The 22,017-nt window shown below is 36.8% G+C and overlaps 1 protein-coding gene across 1 annotated transcript in view; it reads left to right on the forward strand.

The window, feature by feature from the left end:
* Nucleotides 1–1,098: 1,098 nt before the first annotated feature.
* Nucleotides 1,099–22,017, forward strand: part of LOC131684863 (neuroligin-1) — an 818,713-nt gene continuing 797,794 nt past the window's right edge. Inside the window, exon 1 of the mRNA XM_058968085.1 lies at nucleotides 1,099–2,501. The gene's annotated coding sequence lies outside the window, so the exon portion shown is untranslated. The remainder of the gene's footprint in view (nucleotides 2,502–22,017) is intronic.

Genomic DNA, 22,017 nt, shown 5'->3' on the forward strand with positions numbered 1-22,017 from the left:
ATTTTAACCATCTATACGGCGTTATGAAGATTATTAAATTGCCTTTTGAACAAGTAGTAAATTATTTAAAAAAAACCGGTCGAAACTGTATTTATTCCGATGCTTTTTTGAACACCAAACGCCAATACAAACAATACAGCAATATGCAGTAACGGAGATAACACAGGAAGGCTTTGAAGGAACAGGGAGAGCCGATGCATTGTACGTGTATATAAAGTAAGTATGTTCCAGAACTTAGGCTACAGAAGATGCGATATATTCAAATCATATTCACGAATTTGTTTTGCCTCTTTCAAAAAGCAAAAATTACGACTACAATCCAAGCGCATTTTCTAGTTACTTTGCTATAGTAGCTTTATTGTATCAAATAACATATTCAATTGTTCAGTAATGTTGAAGCTCATACAATTTTACACAAGTTTTTCGCTTACTATGTATTGATATTTTGTTTAAAAAAAGATATAATAAATTTTCTGAATAATGACAAAACACTAACACAAACGGTTTTGTGGGGTACATTTGTACCCCAAACAAACTTCAAGCGGGCACTGTTAAGTTGGTCAAGTGAATCAAATAGATTGCACCTGCTTTAATGAAAGTTTAATAATCATGATGATAAAGATTGCTTGCAGTTAAAATTAACCGTAACGGAATAACGGGGATCGCAAATAGCTCTGGGGTACAAATGTACCCCCACACAATCATTCTAGGGTTAAGGGCAGCGCTGTAAGGCGAAATTTGGATTTTATTTTGTTCACCGCTTAACAAATTGAAAGTCTAAAGCTTCATCTCGTTTGCCAGACAACAACACCAAAATATCTTTCAATGTCACTACAGACCAGTACTTCGAACCCATGCAGCAAAAAATCCTTTCTAAAAACAACTTCCTGAACCACCAAAGAGCGCATGTCTTCGCGTAATGTCATCGACAGAGTGGAAGCGCGCTCTTAATTTGTAATGTCTGACTCCAGAGTAAACTGTCAAACGCTCGGCTCGGGACAGGATTCACGAAGCGACTACTCCGGCTGTGGCGGCGACTGCGCACCTACCATCCATAACCTTTCGCACTATCACTGACTGGTAGAGGCCTAGTGCCAGCATCATATCGAACCCGGGGGGAAGAACTCGTACCGGACCCCAGTTGGCTGCGAACGGTTAGTCTTCGGGTACTCGTGCATGCTGCCAGACAGCTGAACGGTTTGCAGTCGGTCGTTCCTTCAAGCGGTTGTTCCCCCCGGTCGTCGTACCGTATCTCCCGTTGCTGGCCGTGATGCCACTGGCCGACAGATGTGTGTAATTGGGCCAACTTCCGACATTGATTGGCTTGTGAATTCGGCGGAGGCCCCGCTGCTGTTGCCGTTGTAGTGACTGCGGGGAAAGGATTTACTGATTGAGGCGGATTGGTTTCGCCTAAAGGATTGCCGTCCCCTTATAGGTCGTGATGAAATGTGAAACAAAATCAATTTCTTAGCTCGGAAATGGGAGTGCTGTTGTGGATCCTGTGGGATGACAGTGAGAAATAGGTGCTGTGAAAAAGTGACGGATGCTGGAGCTCTGCTCTCTTTCAATCTCTCGCTCTCATTCACTCTCGCGCTCGGTAGTGGATGGTGCGAGCGGTGCCTACAAGTGAGGCTTCCAAAGGTGGTGTAAATTTCGTGACCAGGTGTGAAACTCGGAGCCCCTGACCGTGGTTTGGGGAAATGGATGCTATTGAAATCAAATTTCTACCGATCATGGATTATTATCGCAGCAACCGTGAAAAATTGGTTCGTGTGAGTGCGTGCTAAATAAAAATAAAAATGAGTGGATAAGGGTGGTGTTTTCCGGAGCAAAAAAAATTCCCCTCTGCACGGTGCGGGTTTTGCGGAAAAGTGTTGACGTGAGAGAAGTCAGAAGAAAAACACACTCAATCAGATGAATGATTGGGGCAGAAATAGTAAAAGTTTACCCACTGCTGTGAGCAGATTGGGCTAGGTCAGCGAGACCTAATTCTGAGGACGGTGTTTCCGGGAATCATTACGACGTATTGTGTGGGAACGAAACGAAAATTCCAGCAGAATCAAAATTGTTATTTTGGGTATTCCGGGATAGAGTGGCGAAAAGCGAAGAATAATAAAATATTTATCGTGCGAATGTGCAGTGGAAATCTAGCTGGAGAGCGTACTTCAGTGATTAATAGTACTTGTGTCAGTCGTGCTTCGAAACGTAAAAAATCCTCTCGAGTGGCAGAAACCATTCGACATGTACCATCGCAGGAAGGAAAATCCGTAATAAGCAGGCTGTGATGTGCCCTCTCTGCGAAAGGCAAGAAGGAGCAAGTGAATCCACTTAGTGCTGTCGGGAAAAGATGTGAAGTGAGGATTAGCGAACAAGTTTGCTGTAATAAACACAGGATTAACGTAAGACATTTAGCCGAGTCTAAAAGGTAGTTCGGATTGGTGTCATCATAAGCAACACTAACAACCCGTGGGATCCCGGAAATTGGAAAACGAGTAATCCTTGTAGGTATCACCCCCAACCCTTCCCATCAGTCAACAGCTGGAAACCGGGTGGTTGTTTTTATGGTGTTTTATTCTATTTTATGTGGATGTTCCGCCGAGTTGAACTTTTTACGAGCACAAGTTTTTTTTTATCGTCAAGCACCACTTTTCCCTGCCGCCGTTATTGGCTCAAAGCCCGCCGCCAAACTTTTTAAGCGAAGGAATTACTTTTACACGTTACAACACCCGCCTCGGAACGAAAACCGGGGGGTTACTAAATATTTGATGGGTGAATGAGAACGATGCGACATGTTGCAGCTGGTACGTGACTGATTTGGGTTCCGGGAGGCGGGTTAAGTAGTGCATTTCGCAGGGGGTCGTGATTAAATGACTCGAAGCGTGTTGAATTTTGAATAGTTCATGTCTTTGGAAGCTACTATCGAGGTTGTTACATTTAAGCGGCGGCGGCGCGAGAAACATGAAGCCAGTACTGATGGGCTACGTTTATAATTAAAGCTTAGAGGCTCTTTCTGTGTCACAAAGTTCTACTTAATCGATTTTGCTAGTCTAACTGACAGCAAGTTGGTGTCAGTTACTGACGAGTGGAACACGAAACATTCAAATCCAATTTTTCTAAGATAGGTGTTGCTTCGTCGGTTTTTTTTCCTTGGGAGAAATATATGTTGCATACTTGCAGGCATTTGGCTATCATGCTAAAAAACAGCGTTCATTTCCCTTTACTCGTCAGCGACCCAGAGCTACTGTGTTTGGCTAACCGGGACATCACTCGGTACCAGCCAGTTGCCTTAGGCGTTCACATGTGTTTTGTGAAATATTTGGAATTAGTGTCTACACGGAAAACAATTGTTCCCTAAATCGTGAATAAAGTGCCATGAATTCTGGAACAATCACGATTTTACGTTATGAAAACAGGAAACCATGAACAAAAACACGTGTTTTATAATTATGTTCAATTTCCCTTCAGTAACGCCCGTATAACGCTTTTATTAGTGAGAATAATTGTTTTTGTTTTGTGAACTTCAGTCACGGTTTCCGCCAAATTATTTTTAATTCGATTTTCAGGACGCGAACTAGTTCACAATTTTATGAACATTATTCATAAAACCAAAGGTTGACTCATGATGTTTTTCATGGGTGCGCGACGTTAGGCATAAATACGTTAGGGATAAGTACGTTAGGCACAAGTACGTTAGACATAATGGATGTTAGGCATAATGGACGATTGGCATAATGTACGTTAGGCATAATGGACGATAGGCATAATTCACAAAAATATAAGAGTGCAAACCTTTCATTATTGTAGAATTCTCAACCTTAAACTCGTTTTTGTCGGCTCAGAAAACACTACGCTTGCTATACCATGCCTTTTAACGAGAGAGAGCAAAAATACATGGTAAAGAGGGACAGTCTGTCTTTGCCTTGAGATATGTTGGTAGACTTGAGCGATTCGTAGTAATGCTGCCTAAGCTCGACTCCTGCCAGCAGAAGACAAAAGATTAGTCCGTAAGATTTTAAGCCACTTCTAGTTTTCGATCTGTATATCTCACATCCTTGCTCTCACTTGAGTACTATGGCTCTAAATTTTCATAACTCTCCCTACTTAGTAATCTGTAGCTAATTGAAGGTCGTTAAAGGTCGTTAAAAAGAAATTGTGACTACGTATTAGTCGAAATAAAAAAGGCAAATAATACAATTGTATAAAAATATTGAAATTTGTTGGTGGGGTTATGTTCGGTTTCCAGTCATTGAAATATTTAACAAACGAAATATTTACTTTTCATCCGACATTTCGGCGACATGTATTGCACCTTTTTCAAGGAATTATGCTAGTTACCGTGTTATCGTCAAGCAATCCTTCGTATATTGGTGCAATAGTCATATTCAGCTATTTTTGCGTATTGCCAATGACTCACACACGTTGCGGTTTAGTGATTATTCAAAAACGGCCGTAACGAAGAAAACATTTTTGTGTTCTTTGATGGCTTCTGAATAACATAGGAGATAATCAATATAGAAGTTGTAATATTCGAATATTAGTAAAATGAATAATAAAATTCAGCATTCTTTCTTTCATGAGCTGTTCTTCAAAGCATATATATTTTTCTTAGACCATTGCACTATTAATGTATGTAAGAGCTATTCTAAGTTAATGTATATTATTCATACCTTAACCTCTTCATGCTCATGTTGTTTATAAACATTGCGTATTGCAATTAATCTAATTCCAATAAATCAGTGCTGCCAGGGACAGTTTAAGTTGACGACGAAAAATGAAATTTTAATATATCTTCGTTATTTTGCTATATTATTAAAAACTGTTAAAACCTATCAATTTAGACTGTATTCAATTATGTTTTCCACCCACTTTGACTATAGTAATTATTCTAGCAGAATGGTATTGAGCGGAAGGCAAAATTTGAGCGACTTCCAGCAATGCGAGGGAAGCACATAGCCTTATGAAAAAAGGTTTTTCGTGTTTCTTGACCCCACACTTTTCAAAGAAAAATAATTTTAGAACCTTATATGCACTATAAAAAGATGAAAGGGTCAATACATCTGGGATTGATGTTAAACAAAAGTGATGAAACTATTTTAGTCATGTGCAATTTATTGGTTGTACGCCGAGAAATTTACGGAATCTGAGTTTCCGCATGCCAAGCATTCGGTATGCGTTTACTTGAGCAAATATTTCTTCAAGTATATACACCAGAATAAAATGTTGACCGAGGTTGTTCAGTTTCCAGTATAATTCTTCAACATCAAAAAAGATCAAACATTCATACTCTTACCACCCTAGGCCATCATCGTAAAAAAAATCCTTTAAGTGATACTTCAACATGATAATTTATGCCTATCGTCCATTATGCCAATCGTCCATTATGCCTAACGTCCATTATGCCTAACGTATGTTATGCCTAACGTACGTATGCCAAACGACCGTATGCCAAAATCAAAATATTCTGGTGAACTATTTGACGAAATTCGAAATTTTATTCATGAATCCATTCAATCCCCGTGAACTAATTCATAATCTCTAATAGTTTAGCTACGATCCAATGTCCGTGCTCGTGAAATAGTTCACAAAATCATCAAATATTCATGTATTCGTGAACCTGTTCATGATACGCAATATATTTGTTACGATCCAATACCCGTGCTCGTGAAATAGTTCACGAAATCATGAAATTATTCATGTGTTTGTGAACTGGTTCATGATACCTAGCATAATAGTCACAACTTACCATTCGTTTTCGTGAAAAAGTTCACAAAATCATAAAATATTCATGTTTTCGTGAACTGGTTCATGATTCCCAGTATATAATTTACTATTTTGCGTGATGGTGATACATCGAAGACCCGTTTTTATCAGCCCCTTTGGTGTAACTTTGCTTGACAAAATGGGGGTACCGACAAAACATATTTATATATTTTCTTTTTTAAACCGAAGCTGTGAAAATATTTAACATTATTCCGTATACATAGTCTCATAACTCTGGCTGGTTAACAAAATCGGATCGAAAAGCTGACAAAATTAGGGGCTGATAAAAACGGAATTTCACTGTATTTAGAAAATATCTCTAATCATTTACAATTTCATGCATCATGATGTCGAAATTTTTACGTGAACTCATTCACAAAATTTGGAGTATTATTCGTGGAAATGTCCAGCTGCTAGCTACCAGTAATAGGTACGAGCATAAAAAAATAACTCTTAGGTCCTCGAACGTCGTTATTCATTTGATAAGGTTCATTGTGATGTCCGGACAGAAAACTGCGCAGAGAGCCCCAAATAGTGTGCGAAGAATAAGATATCGCGAATCAGTCAAATTTTTATGATCCAGTTCATATTGTCACGTTACTCCGAGTAAAAAAACCGATAATAATAAAAAAAAATTATAAATCACGATAAGGCGAAGATGATTACCATGATAAAACTGCTGATATCATGAGCATTAGTTACATTACTCTTTGAAAGTAAGCTCTAAAATAAAATATCAAAACAAATAAAACATACCGATAACATGAATAGAAATTACGAAAATCTCGACCAAGATCCTGAAATCATGAACACAAATAACGCAACTAGTTACAAAAATATCTAAAATAGTGACAAGGATCCTGAAATCATGAATGTGATTCACTCTACTCATGACTAAAATATCACGATAACGTGAATAAAAATTACGAAAATCGCGACTCAGATCCTGAAGTTACTAACTTCAATCCCGCTAGTCTGACAGAAAAATCCGACAGAAAACTCATGATTAAAATAGCACGGTAACGTGATGAGAAATCACAAGAATCGCGAATAAGCTGTTGAAATCATGAACAACATTTGACTGTCAGCTATGTATTCCCAAATCATGAGCAAGAATCACAACAAAAACTAAACATGTCCAGGGAACAGCAACAGTAACCCAGCCAAACATTCTAATGTAACGCCATGTATATATTAGGGGCGAACTAGTTTTTTGAAAACGCAAATAGTTTCATGAATACGAGGTTTATTACTCATAATTTCAGGAACTTGGTCACGGTATTCGTAAATTTTTCAGCTAACGAAATCGTGACCTTTTGTTCATTAATCTATGAAAGAATTTTTTTCCGCGTAACTGGCACCAATTTGGTGTTAGTTTGGATATATTGTCTAGCCGATAGCAAGTTAGCGTCAGTTACTGACGAGTGGAAAACCAAACATTAAAATCCAACTTTTCTAGCAATTTTTGGCTAGTTGGCTGAAATGACAGATACGAAAATTGAAAACAGAATCAGTTAAGGCTCAAACAGAATACGACTTCAGCGTTAGCGTCGAACTGACAACTTATTTAGAAAGACAGTACATCAATGCATATTTACACAATGCTGCGTTGCTTGACGGATAATTTGAATGTTGAAACAATGAAATGAAATTCAACGCTGCGTTTAGCAGGCAATATGTTTGAAGTAGGGGTTTGCTCGATATGACGACCGATGTAATTGAAGGTTTTCAAGTTACTTGGTATCGGGCTGCCATTTCTCGCCGGCAGCGCTTTTTTATTCCTGGTCTTCAGCGAAAACGATCAATTTCTTCTAGTGGTTCTCCTATGTAGAAAATAATTATTAAACGTTTTAATGTTTTTTTCAACATGCTATATTAGAGAGTTGTTGCATCAGACAATTCTATTTAAAAGTACTTTGGAAATTTTAGTTAAGAGCCAGTTTTTTAAATGTTTATGTTACTAGTCTTATTAATGTTCATCGATTTCGATAAAAAATTGCATTTTTTGCGTATATCTTGGATGGAATGGTCAAATATTTAACCCATTATGCCCAGCTTATTTTTCACGCGCACCACAAATTGAGTTTTCCGATCGGAAAAAAATGATGTGGTCATTCCAATAAAATTATTTTTGTGCTCAAAGTAGCTTATATAATAAGGAACAACCGGTGAAAATATCAGATTGATCGATTAATTGGTTCTTGAGATATCGTGATCGCCGTGAATAAACTTTTCAACAAAATGCAATCGAGATAATCGAGGTCAAGGAACATATTTCTGAAATAGCAAAAGCTTCTAGGGACTCTGATAAAGATTCACAACAAGTCGTCGTCAAGTTCGCACGCTTTTATCGTTCGATCCAGGTGCCGTGCGCGATATTTCATTTAGTTTTTTATTAATTCAGCTTTTCGTGTGTGTACATCAATCATAATGAGTTGCGAAATTTGCACTTTCGACACTTCCGCCGATACAGTTATGTGGACGTGTATAGGTTGCCCAAGAAAATTCCACGCCGCTTGCATTGGAGTGACTGTTCCGAGGGGATCACTGCGGAAGAAGGACAAGAGGGTGGACATCAACTCGTATCTATTACCGTGCTGTGAATCATGTCAAGAATTGATGCAGGCCAAGATTGAGTTCAAAGGGCTTATTGAACAACAACAACTTCTGGAATCACAACTGCAAGCCAATACGGAAGTAATGCACCGGCTCGCGTTTCAACTGGAGAAGCCTAACATAGTTCACGAAGCGATCGATGGCCTAGAAATTTTGCTTACAACAATAAAACAGGAATTGATAGCAATAAACAAAAACAGCAGTTTGACTGGAAGTGTTGTTGCCATTAAAAATCACATTACCTCGCTATTCGATACAGCAATGACGACAACGAAAAATAATGTCTATAGCACGCTGAAAACGGTAACGTCAGAGCTATCAGCTGAACTGCGCACCATGAATGATGAAATAAACCAGCTTAATCAACTGTCTCTGGACACAGCGGCTAGTATTACTATGACGTCAAACCCGACGCTGGGGATTGATATTCTTGACGAGCTTAAGTCTCTGTCAGCGAACATATCCACCAGTCAAAACTTCACAAATTCTGCGCTAACTATTGATATCCTCGACGAACTTAAGGCGCTTTCATCAAACATAACGGCAAGTCAAAACGCTACATCATCGCTTGATTCATGCCCCAGTTTGGAAGCCGAATTAAATAACGACAAAAATATCGATAACTCAGGTTGGCGCTTTTTGGGTACCAGGAAAGTATGGAAAGCAGACTGGAGCGATTACGATGCACGCAAATTAAGAAACCTGAACCAGCAAAAACAGGCCGAAAAGGCTAGAAGACGTAAAAAAAGATCGAGGCGAAATAATAATAATAACGTTAATAAAAAAAACAAAAGCACCACAAATTTTCCTCGACCTGATCAAGAGCAAGCAGCGCGCCACTCACGACAGCCAGTTAATAGTAACCATACGAGTAATACCAATCGCAGAATCACATTTAGGGCCGGCAACACCCACTATAACAAAAACCATACGAGTAGTCACTACAACAATAGTTTCCTGCCACCGGATAGAGTGCTTCTTGCGGCTGCAAAAGATCATTTCTCAGGACCCCCCACGAACTATAGGCCAACAATTCAGTTTCAAAGAGGACCGACATTGAATCCCTATCCAGTGGATGATTTACCACGGTCGACGATGCAAATGCACCCAACATCGGAGCGCTTGTCAACAGTTTTGTGTAAGGCGTGCCATTCTCAACATTCGTGTTTTCGACGACATTGACGCATTCCCTAGAAGAAGGAAATGACGAGGACACCGCAGTTTGCCAAGATTCGACGCCATTTGAACGACAACAAAAAGAGGTAATCTCGATTCCTCAAGTAGAGTCGTCAGTAGAAATTTTAATTTACTGTCAAAATTTTAATAGAATGAAAAGTGCATCGAAAATGAATGAAATTCACAAGAATATTTTAAGTAGCTCCTATACAATTATTTTAGCTACAGAAACTAGTTGGGACGAAAGTGTTAGAAGTGAAGAAGTTTTCGGGAACAGCTACAATGTGTTTAGAGCTGACCGAGACATTCATATGTCTGAAAAGAAGTCAGGAGGGGGAGTTTTAATAGCAATTACATCAAAATTTAATGCAGAAATCATTACTACAAGGAAATTTAAAGAATTTGAGCATGTGTGGGTTAAAACCCATCTGGCAGGTGAAACACATATATTTGCCTCTGTGTACTTCCCCCCAAATAATGCCCGCAAAGATACATTTGAAAAGTTTTTTCTTATTGCCGAAGACATTATAACCAAGCTCCCCCCAGAGGTAAAAGTTCATATTTATGGTGACTTCAATCAACGAAGCATTGACTTCTTTCCAGACACTGAAAATGAAAGCATTCTACTTCCAGTCGTTGGGGATAACGAAACTCTGCAGGCCATATTTGACAAAACTGCAAGTTTAGGACTTAACCAAATTAATCATGTTAGAAATCAGCAAAACTGTTATTTAGATTTATTATTCACAAACTATATCCACTATGGAAAAATGAAGCGTTTCATACAGCAATAGAGTTTTCTGTATTTGTACATGATAACAAAAGACCCGATGACTGCGAGTACGAAGAGGCCTTTCAATTTCAATTGGCAAATTTTGACAACATAAAACAAAGACTAAGCAGTATAGATTGGCAAACGTTGTTTAGAAATGAAACAAGTATCGAAAATTCAGTAGACGTCTTTTACACAAAATTGTTTGATATAATAGTTGAACAAGTACCACTGAAAAAAATTAGGCGACAAGGCAACACAAAATATCCAGTTTGGTATAACGAGCAAATTAAAAATTTAAAAAATCGTAAACAAAAGGCCCACAAAAAGTATAAAAAAATCAGAAATGAAAGGAACTTATTTAACTATTTGGACATTTGCGATCAACTAAACCTATCCATTAAAATAGCATTTGAAGAGTATAACTCAAAAACCGAACTTCAAATAAAATCTTGCCCAAAAAATTTCTTTAATCATGTTAAAAATAATTTAAAATCGGAAAACTTCCCTTCAAAAATGAATCTTAAAGAAAATGTCGGTGTTAACGCGGAACAAATCTGCAATCTTTTCGCAACCTTCTTTCAAGACATCTATACCACATTTTCTGAAGAAGATCGTGATCGCGAATATTTCGGTTTCTTCCCAGAATTCACCACAGACATTGGCGTCAATCATGTCAGTGTGCAAGATATTATGGAGGCTCTAAACAAACTAGATGCCTCCAAAGGTTCTGGACCTGACGGGATCCCACCCGTATTTATGAAGAACTTAGCGTTGGAACTCACAGCTCCTCTGTTTTGGCTTTTTAACATGTCGCTTGAATCTGGCATTTTCCCCAATTTATGGAAAAGCTCGTACCTGGTACCCATTTTTAAAAGTGGCAAAAAATCTGACATATGTAACTACCGTGGAATTGCCATTATGTCATGTATGCCTAAACTCTTTGAAGCAATCGTTAACGAAAAACTATTCAATCAAATCAAAAACAGAATTACTAACATGCAGCATGGGTTCTTCAAAGGACGTTCAACTAATACAAATTTACTAGAATTCGTTAACTACTCATTGATTGCAATGGAGAATGGAAACTACACTGAAGCTCTTTACACGGACTTTAGCAAGGCATTTGATCGTATCGACATACCCTTGCTATTATTCAAACTGAAAAAATTAGGAATTGAATCAGGTCTTCTCAAATGGCTCGAATCATATTTAACTAACCGTCAACAAATAGTTAGATTTAAAGGGAAGAAATCGAATCCCATTCAAGTCACATCAGGAGTTCCTCAAGGCTCCCATCTAGGCCCTCTTTTGTTCATTTTATTCGTAAACGACATATCATACATTCTCAAAAACATAAAAGTTCTTATCTATGCCGACGACATGAAGCTCTTTTTAGAAATTAGGAACGAACAAGACATAAAGATATTACAGGAAGAAATACATATGTTTTACCTCTGGTGTAACAAAAGCCTTCTGCAACTAAACGTAAAAAATGTAATGCAATAACTTTTAGTAGGAAACGAAATACACCTGACATTTCAATCACTCTAGGAAATCAAGTGGTACAAAAGTGCGAAAGAGTTAAAGATTTGGGAGTCATTCTAGATTCAAAATTAACATTCATTGACCATTACAACACAATCATCAATAGAGCAAATAACATGCTTGGATTTATAAAGCGTTTTAGTTACAATTTTAATGATCCATATACAATTAAAACATTATACATCTCGTATGTAAGGTCAATACTGGAATATTGTAGCATAGTTTGGTCACCTTTCTCAATCACACATGAAGAAAGAATAGAATCAGTACAAAGGCAATTTTTATTGTTTGCACTTCGCAAAATAGGTTGGACACGATTTCCTCTCCCATCTTATAAAGCTCGCTGTATGCTCATTAACATCCAAACACTAAAAGAGCGCCGAGAATATGCAATGGTTTCATTTCTAAACGATATAATTTCGTGTCGTATTGATTCAGTCGAACTTCTATCTAAACTTAATTTTTATATACCTTCCCGGCAGTTACGAATCCGAAATACATTTATAACAAACAATTATCGTACAAATTATGCCAAGTTTGGACCATTGAATCAGATGATGGCAACTTACAACAAGCACTGCGAAGCTATTGACTTAACAATGACAAAAAGCAAATTAAAAAAATATTTCAATTCTATTCGCTTATAAAGAACATCCTAAAGTAGTGCTATGTAAACCAGATAGTGTTTAGTTTAGTTATTAGTATTTTATGTTTTAAGTGTATACTATATTTTATCGTTGTAACAAAACGGTCTACTCTTGTTTGACGACAATAAATAAAATAAATTTACCATTTCACTTGAAATCCAAGGTAACGGAACACGCTTTTTCAGCAAAACATAGCCTAACTATAGAAGATATTAAAATTCAACGTCAATTTTCCAATCCTTGGAAATAAGACGTAGCTGAAAGCCTTGAAATTTGCAAACATTCCTCCTTCCTTGCTAAATCGAGACCAAGGTAACTGATATTCATGGCTCTTCCAAATAGTACCTACGTGTAAAAAACGGTCAACTTCACGCACCTAGGTACCTACTGACCACAGCCTACCCATTTTCCTAGATAAAAAACTTAGCAATCCCGTAAATTTCCTATAGACTGATACAAACACTGAAGAAGATTACAAGTAGTAATCGAAATACCAGGTATCTGGTAAATAGTGAAGTGCAAGTGCATTAAACTATACACAAACATAGTGGAATTAAATGGTAGAAAACATATATAAAGTACGTTCATTCCGCTAAGACCTCCGTTCGCGTATAGATTGTGGTCTGAAGAAATAAGCTGAAATTTTAAAACTCTAGTTCAACCTGATGAAATCTAATAGGGTAAATGTACTATAATTCGCCCCCCTAAAGCATTTGTTTGCGGAAAAACTTTAAATTTCAACAATTTTGAATTGCTCTAACTAATTTTATTTTATCATTCTCATCACGTATCATATAGTATCCAATAATCCTAAATAAAAGTGATTTAAAACATTAAATTAACGAAAAAATAACAATATTCTGAATCAAGATGTGATTCAATTTTCGTCCCCCTAAATTTAATCTTCGCCCCCCTCTTGCTCTATTCTTCGCCCCTGTGCGCCCACGCACAATTTCACGACTTCTATCATGCTACAATATCACAGAATTGGTAATAGAGAAAAGATTAGACAAATTCAGATTATATATTTTCAAAAACTAACTATCAAACAAATAATACGTTAACTTACAAGCTCTTGTATTTGTAGTCTTGTTATGTTGTGTTGTGTTGCGAAACGAGCGAGAAGCACTCCAAGTCCGTTCGTTCGCGAGCGTGTACGAATAGCACTGCCCATGATCGCATATTTGACCCGTCTTCTATGGGATTTCCTATCTTTATGGGACTGATTTGCGATCATGGGCAGAGCATGCCTAGCGCTCTTCATCGTTCGCGCCCGGGTGAAGCAAAATCTCGAGTCGGAATGCTCGCGAGAAACCCAAGCCTTCATCTAGTATGTAGGGCATATCCAGGAAGCTTTTCTCGCAAAGTCTCGTGTGCTTTGTTATCTCGCAAGCGAGAAATGCGTTGAAGAGCACACGCGAGTGTGGATGCACGAAGAGCATGGACTACTAATGCCATATTCGTTTTTGACAGTGCACTACACCGGTGTAGTCGGTGTTACACTCATTCAAACTTGGGTGTAATCAGTCTATCTCTTTCTTTACACTACACCGGTGTAGCACCAAGAAAAAACGAAAACGCCATAAGAGTGTTCTCGATATTTCGCGCGAACAAGGAAGGCGATGTACGCGCCAACGAACGAGAATAGCAACGTGCAAAAACGAACAAACCATTCGTTAACATTACTAGAAAAATACTCTAAATGCTAGAAAAATCAAGACACCCCAAGGCATTTTCGTAACTGCACAGGATTAAAAATTTATTTGCCTCCGGTTTTGCAGCAGATGCAATGGATACATAAATTAATATGTCAAGCATATGTTTTAAAAATCATTTTGGAATTATCAACTGATATTCTTTATGTAAATCATGAATGAAACAGATATATTTTTTGGTAGTTGACTTGGAGCAACAATTTCAAGTTCTTTCAAATATTTCGAATATGGCCAAAATGACTACAGATGCTCACTTAAATTGAAAGGATATATGTGTAGATACAAAAATCGAAACAATAACTATTCTTTTGTCTTTCTTATCGTTATACGTAAAACTACTCCGTGTGCAATGGAATATCCAATACACATGAGACAATTATACGTAGAGCGGCAGTATAAGTTCTTAAGAATGTTTTTCCAAATTATTATAAATATCCAAGTAGTAGAACCGTTATAGCGTATTTCACTATTCCCTAATGAGGTCCCGGGTATATACTAGAAACATTGCACGTGATTATCTCGAAATCATGTTTTTCCAAAAACATCTTTGCTGTGACTACGATTGCCGAAAATGTTTTCAACCGATGTCAAATTTCTTTTTTTAAATTGTTTGTAATTTAGCTGTCGTGTCCTTGAATGATTCCATTTTTTCGTCAAAATTTTCATATCAATGTTATGAATTTCTTTAAAAAAATCTCAGTGATAATAGAAAAATAGTGGATTTTTTGGAAAAATCGTCCCCATTCACAAAAATAAAAAAATTACAATGCATAGTTCAAGGACACCACAAGTGCCTGTACAGAATTTTTTTTTGTTTTTATGTTTTCAATTGAGCTGTTATACAGCAATCGTAGTCACGGCAAATCTCTTAGAGAAAACACGCTTTTGTGGAACTGGTTATAACTTCGACAATTAGGGTGGATGTACCAATAGTGGCATACTCAAGGAAAACTTTTGCTAAAAATCTATGAATAGACCTATTGGCAATGTTCATACATTAAACGAAAGCTTTCAATCCCTACTTCATAGGAAAAATATAAAGATTGTTTAATAACCAATTTATGTATTCAAAACCGCTTGTACCACTGTAGGAACACATGTACCAAAAGTAATTTCTGGTCCTATTGTTGCAAATCCCATTGATTTCTTATGGGACTTGCAACTATAGGTACACTATGTCAACTATAGGTGCAAGGGAGCACCTATTCAAAATTCAAAGAACATCAATTTTTTAAAAGTTTTTTGAGCAAATTTCAAGGATACCAGTTTTGTTGTCGCATAATTTTAGTGCGATGAATCGATAAAAAAATATTTGTTGATAGTTGGTACCTTAGTTAGGCGTATAACCCACTACTGAAACTATTGGTGCACCTCAACTATAGGAGCACCCACCCTATTAATATTTTTTCATGTTCACAAGTGGGTTTTGCAAAATAGACATTGTACTACGCTAGACATATAATAAGTATTTGATATAAATATGGCTACATACCTTCATAAAATTTCAAATTTTTCCCTTTTGCCCTGCACCTCAATATATAAAACCCCTTAATCACAGACAGAAACTCCGTTGTATTTGTTTTTTGATTAAGGCTGTCCAAACGAATTAATTTTTGGCTTTTTTCTCTATAAACAATGATAAAATGAATGGAGAGGTTGTATTTTGATAGGTTTTGTCTTCCTTACAGAGAAAGCCTAGAAACCTGCTCGGTGCTGGTTAGAATCCGCATATCATGAATATACATTCGTAAAACATCAAACATTACGTTTGTAAAAGGTTTTCTAATCATAATTGATATACTTTAATTGAATTGTTAATAACATATTATAGAAATCGAAAACAACTGCGCTAGATTCAAAGATAGATTGCAGAATCTGATTATCTTCACTGCAACTGAATAGGTAGAGAGCAGTCTTGGGGCGCTCTTATTTTTTCAGTATATAAAAAAGGTAGTTTATCCGTTTTTACTCGGTTTGGAGATGTTGACCTTAGCTCTGTAAATAACGGAAGCGAAGCGAAAACAGGTTATGGTATTTTAGAAAATTGTCTATTTCAGCCGTCTATATTACTTTCTAGAACATCAGAAATCGCTTGAAGCTCCATAATAGAAGTTATGGTAAAAAAAAAACTGTTTTTGAGGAACCTTTCACAAACAACGCCCTGTATCTCGAAAACCAAGAGTTTCCGAAAGAAATCTTCCTGGTAAATTTTTCTACAACTTAATTGAAGTGAGTATTTTTCTATCTGAATTATTGAAGAAAATAAATTTCGTAACTAACTATTAAGGGGATTAGTCAACGATCCGATGTGATTGAAAAAAGAGCGTTTTATTTCAAGAAATTTCCTCAAAGACTTCACATAACTAAAATCAATAGTCTACTTTGTGACCACTGTGGAACGGGGCGAAGATAGAAACTCATACGAAGAAAAGAACGCTATATGGGATTTCGCCAGGGGCGAAGATTAGAATTGAGTTTCATCTTGCGTTAATTTTCGCCACTTTTTAAAATTGTTCAAACTTAATTAAAGAAAGGTAATAATCGCGGATGTGCGTTGGCATGTATTCCTGCAATGCTTAAAAACATTACTATTGAATATTCTAACGCTTACTCACAAAATTTATATAACTTTCCCCGCGATAAAAAATTGTCACCATTTTTAGTTTTCAGAGAAGTAAGTGCTCTACAGGTACTACTTTATTTACGATTAAAAATATGTAATGAAATATTTTTGTTGAAAATAGGGCAGTTTTCACATTCTATTCGACTTAGTTTGTTTTTCAGTAATAGTCGAAAGCGGAGTTCCAGATCGTAAAGCAGATAGAATTATTTGTAATTGTTCTGCAAGGGGGGCGAATATTAGGGAGGGGGCGAAGAATGATACTTCTACCCTACTGTTTCGTTTTTCCGAAAGGGCTTTGGGAGGAATTGAAAAAAGGGTATTTGTAAACGATACATGGTAGAAGTATTCATATTTTCCTATGAAAAAAAAATGACAACGAGAACGATGTATAGTTTTATAGTGCTTCGGATTCTTCTCGTCAGTAACTAACACCAACTTAATGCTAGTTAGATAAGTCCAATTGGTGCGAGCTAGACTCTAAAATCCAAAAAGTCACACATCTCGCGTAAACGCTAAACAACTGGCTTAATACTTATGTGCTGTTTCGATAGATAGTAAGCAGAGAGGTTCTGTTTTCCGACGAAGAATACGAACCAAAACTGTCTTTTTGTATAAGAACCAAACGCATGTTTGACTGTCATTCATTTCATGTAAATACCAGTCACAAATCTTTTACTGTATATTTATGAAATCAGTTGACGCTAGGTGTTTGAAGGCGACAGAGAGAGAGAGAGAGCATCTGTTCAGAAGACTATATATTGGGGTGCCAATGACATGTATGAGAAACAGGTGACCATCGAATTTAATAACCGGACGCACCTCAACAGCCTTCGTACCTCGAAAAAAGTATATTTACAAAATTTTAGCTCTATACTAAATGTCTTAGAAATGCGTGAAACAACGGATCTTGTATCTTCTCGTAAAAAAAGTGTTTTGGCTAAAGTTGCCTCTCTTTTAATTTTTAAACTGAGATTTTCAAATAAAAAACCAGAAAATTGTTTTTTTTTTTCGAATTTACTCAGACTTCGACATTTCATGGATTTATAAAATATTTGGTCGGAGTTAAATCAGACTGGACTAAGTCGCAAAATCTTACAAAATGAGATAATGATAGCATTGGAAAAAGAATTACTTCAGCTACATTCTACTTTTGCCAGATTTGAAATATGATATATTAAACAAGAATTATGGCAATAATTAATCTCAAATTATAACGTAAAAGGTGCAAATAACATTACTGGCAACATGACTTACGAAGAACTAACGTGTTTACATACTCGCTCACAAAGTTGAGATCGATGGTGTAGTTATCGATTCGAACTTGGCATGCGTGGATCTACTGAAGGACTGGATTGGCTGTTTCAAAGAACCCTTGCTCCAGTGAGCGAAGACTTAGAATGACAATCGCATCTGACCACAGTGGGACGAAATCAAAATAAAGCTAGATATTGATATTTGAGACGAAACTATCAGTTATAGTACTTTGATGTCTTTGGAAAGATTTCTTTATTTTTTGAGCACTTTAAAAGAATGGTAGAAAATTTTAATTTTTTAAAATTTAAAATTTTAATTTAAATTTTTTTTTTTTTTTAATTTTAAATTTTTTTTATTGTGCTATATAATTTACACTATTTTTGTTGAAATTTAAAGTCTTTGTCTTGTTCGTTGATTATTCTGGACTATCAAGACCGTAGCGTAGTCTTCTGGCGCCTTTGGTAGAGTACTCAGCTATGCGTTTTTTTGCTGTCTACTTGGGTTTTCTTTTTCAGTTCGGCTTTCAAAAATAGTTTTGCGTGCACCTGGGAATGATACTCCTAACCTGACTTATTTTAAGACTTAGCTTCTCTTATTCTATAAAGCAGACCAAGATTTCAGCGCCCCCTAAGGTTGGCACTCTTGGCGGTGGCCAACCGCACGCTACGGCTCTGTCTCTTATATATGGAAAACTTCTGTAAAGCTCTTTAGAAAAACAAGATGAGAATTCATAAAACTTTTAATCAGAAAGTTATATTGAAGAACTCTTGATTGGAAAAAAAGTCGAAAACATTATTCTATATCTCGATATGCTACATACATAGAGCTGTCATGTCTTCCTCAAAATTGTTTCTAATATCATCCACAACAACTTTGCTGAAGACACGAAATCTCCAAAAAATATTTTTTTAAGAGTTGTTTCTCCATATTTACTTAAATATTATTTCAAAACCTCAACTAAAACATTCCAAGTTGACAGGTTCGAAATTGTGTGAACTGGACCATAAACAATGTGTTTGAACATTTATTTCAAAATGACTTTACAAGTGCATAGCTTGAGAAACCGACCTTATGAACAAAATTAAATTACGCCATGTGGTTCAGCACTGGAATAAACACTATAAATAGTTACTTTCGTGATTTTTTTATTCCTAACAATTTTTAATCCCACTGCATAGTGATCCAGAATGTAAATTTAGCAGGAATTTTAACTATTTGCTAAAATTAAAAGACTTAGCCTTACAATATGACAAAGTTGTTGTACTTTTCAAGGTTGGTTGAATGAGTTGAATGTCCCGGTTTGAGATGAACTGGCAAGTCGCAACCTCCTCTATATCATCTCTAGCGATTGAACCAACAAGCTCGGAACCTTCACTACCCATTAAAGCATAACAGTATCATATTGAAAAACAGCAAGACAAGGAAAACGCTGTTCAAGATTTACATTTCCATTGAGCCTTGCGGGTGGGACAACCATGTTTTGATATTTTTTATATTTTCTGAACAAACCTAATAATCTTTACAAAGTCATGGGTCTCCTTAGGAGGGAATACATCATACTGGTAATCTTATTTGTGCATTGTGATTCAGCCCAACAGATCCTCATTTTCGACAAAAATCCAAATGGGACTCTGTAACAGCCACAACAATCTCAACATCTCGAGCAACTCGGTGTGTTTCTGATCCGCACCTGAGCACCGATTACGAAATCGTCTGGAGGAGCCCCTGCCGGCTCGAGTAGGACCTTCCGGTGTCCCAGTACATGATTCTTCCTGATGAAGGCCGTCCGTATCCCGTATAATCCCCCAATTTTGAGAAATTTAAAATATAGAACAACAAAATAGGACCTTTAAGGTAACACAAACGTGCCTTATCAAATAAACGGATTGAATTAAAAAAAAGTTTTGCGGGTAATTGCAAAACCTTTTGCTATGAGAAAGACGAAAAAAACTTCTTATCTTTAAATTCGTTTCGCCATAGGTACATGAAAAATGTTGACTATGAAAAGTTTCAGCTAGAGCATGTCACGCCATAATTTTGTTTCTTAGAATAGAAGTTGCCATTCTCCAGGGTTTTATTTCCGCCTAACTACGCGCATCGAAACTATGCTAGGTGGTGATTAAGGTCGTTGAGTGGAAGATGTTACCCTGTTAGATTATCTTCTTCGTGTTTTAACGTACAAAAAAATTAATAAAAATTTATTAGCTCGTTAACTGTCAAAATCAACTTTTGGGGGAAATTCTAAACAAACCGTTACTCGCCAATCACAGATGTTAGTAGTAAACAAAACAGAAAAATTTTCTCCATCGTAAACTGTTGTGAACTATGTTCGACCAGCAACGGTTTGTTTCTAATTCCTTTAAAGAGAATTTTGAAAGTTGGCTTTTACGCCGTAATCATATGTTTATCGAGATATGTACCGTTAACGTCACATGCATCGGTAAATTCCAAAGACGGTGCAGAGCTTAATGACCCTGTTCCACGATACGTGCCGTTTAGATGCACCAATCGTAAGCTTTTCGGCTCTAGTACACTAACCTTGCAGTTAAAAAGTCTTTTTTATTTTCCATCTTAACTTTATTAAATTTCCACTGCGTTAATGATAGCTAATCGAGTAATTTATATATTATTCAAAGCCACCATGTTTAAACTGAACGGCAAACTGCTGAACATTCGCCATACAAAATTTATCTCCCATAATGGAGATTATAAAATGCTATTTCGGGAAACACCAGCTGAACACCACCGCGTTGTTAGCTCATATAAAAATAGAACACATCGATCATCCACCCAGTCAACGTTGTGCACTTTATCGATTAGGGATTAGATGGGGGTTTTACTGAATCCTTTTCTACGCCTGTCAAGCGCGGCAACGGATGGCCTTTTGGTAAATGCATACGAACGGTTGCGGAAACTGGTACCTATATACGTAGTCACGGTGTATGCGCGAATAAAATCGAATGCCCTTGTTCGCGTTGTGTGTATATAGCGATGCGACAACATTCTGCTTTGATTTGTTTGTAATTTATTATCAATTGAAACGATTTCAGAAATATGTAATTGCTTGGAATAAACGTAATGCTAAGAAGTTTTGAAATTTGACTAGCATATCAAACGTTCTGGTTCAAAATTTAATGCACGTACGAACAGAATGTTTTATTCAATTATTCTCATTGATCGAGATAAACCTCAGCTGGGTAGCTGCAGAAGAAAAAAATTGAAACATTGAAATAAATAAACCCGTAGAACATTTCCTGGCACATCCAACTGGTCAACTGCCAACGAATTCGTCAGCAATCACTGCATACAAGCCTAAGCAAGGCAAGGCAATGCAAGGCCGTGCTAATGACGTGACGAACGAATGAGGCACGATGATGGCGATTTTATTTCATTTCGGAATGCAGCACTAATTTGGGTCATTCGCAATTCATAACGAGCTCGAGCCGCGTTTTTCCCCCTCCATAACTGCTAGGCAGGCGCCCTCGAAACAAATCTGTAGAGTACTGCACTTGCCAAAAAAAATTCGGAATTCTTCGGTAGCGAACGCAGACTTTGCTTGAGAGTCTACGAGGGGAAACGGTTGAACGGAGTGCAATATATTGACGCTCTTCGTGTTTCTGGAAAATCATCTTCAAGGTTGTTTATTTTGTGAATCGATTTTGGAAATATTTTGGGTAGCGTATAAGGAAAGCGTGTCATCGAAAACTATTGTGATGTTATTTATCAAAGCTTTTCGATTGGTTTTCCTAAATAGTATCCAAAATTGTATTCAATAGCGATTTAACCGGAGTGTCTTAACTATACTTTGAGCAGTTAATTCAAATATTAAACGGAATCACGTATGAAGGGAAATGTTCAAATAAATTCTTCATTATAATTATGGTGACTCTAAAAAGAGCCTTTGAT

This window comes from Topomyia yanbarensis, chromosome 2, assembly GCF_030247195.1.
Source record: "Topomyia yanbarensis strain Yona2022 chromosome 2, ASM3024719v1, whole genome shotgun sequence".
Classification (NCBI taxonomy): Eukaryota; Metazoa; Arthropoda; class Insecta; order Diptera; family Culicidae; genus Topomyia; species Topomyia yanbarensis.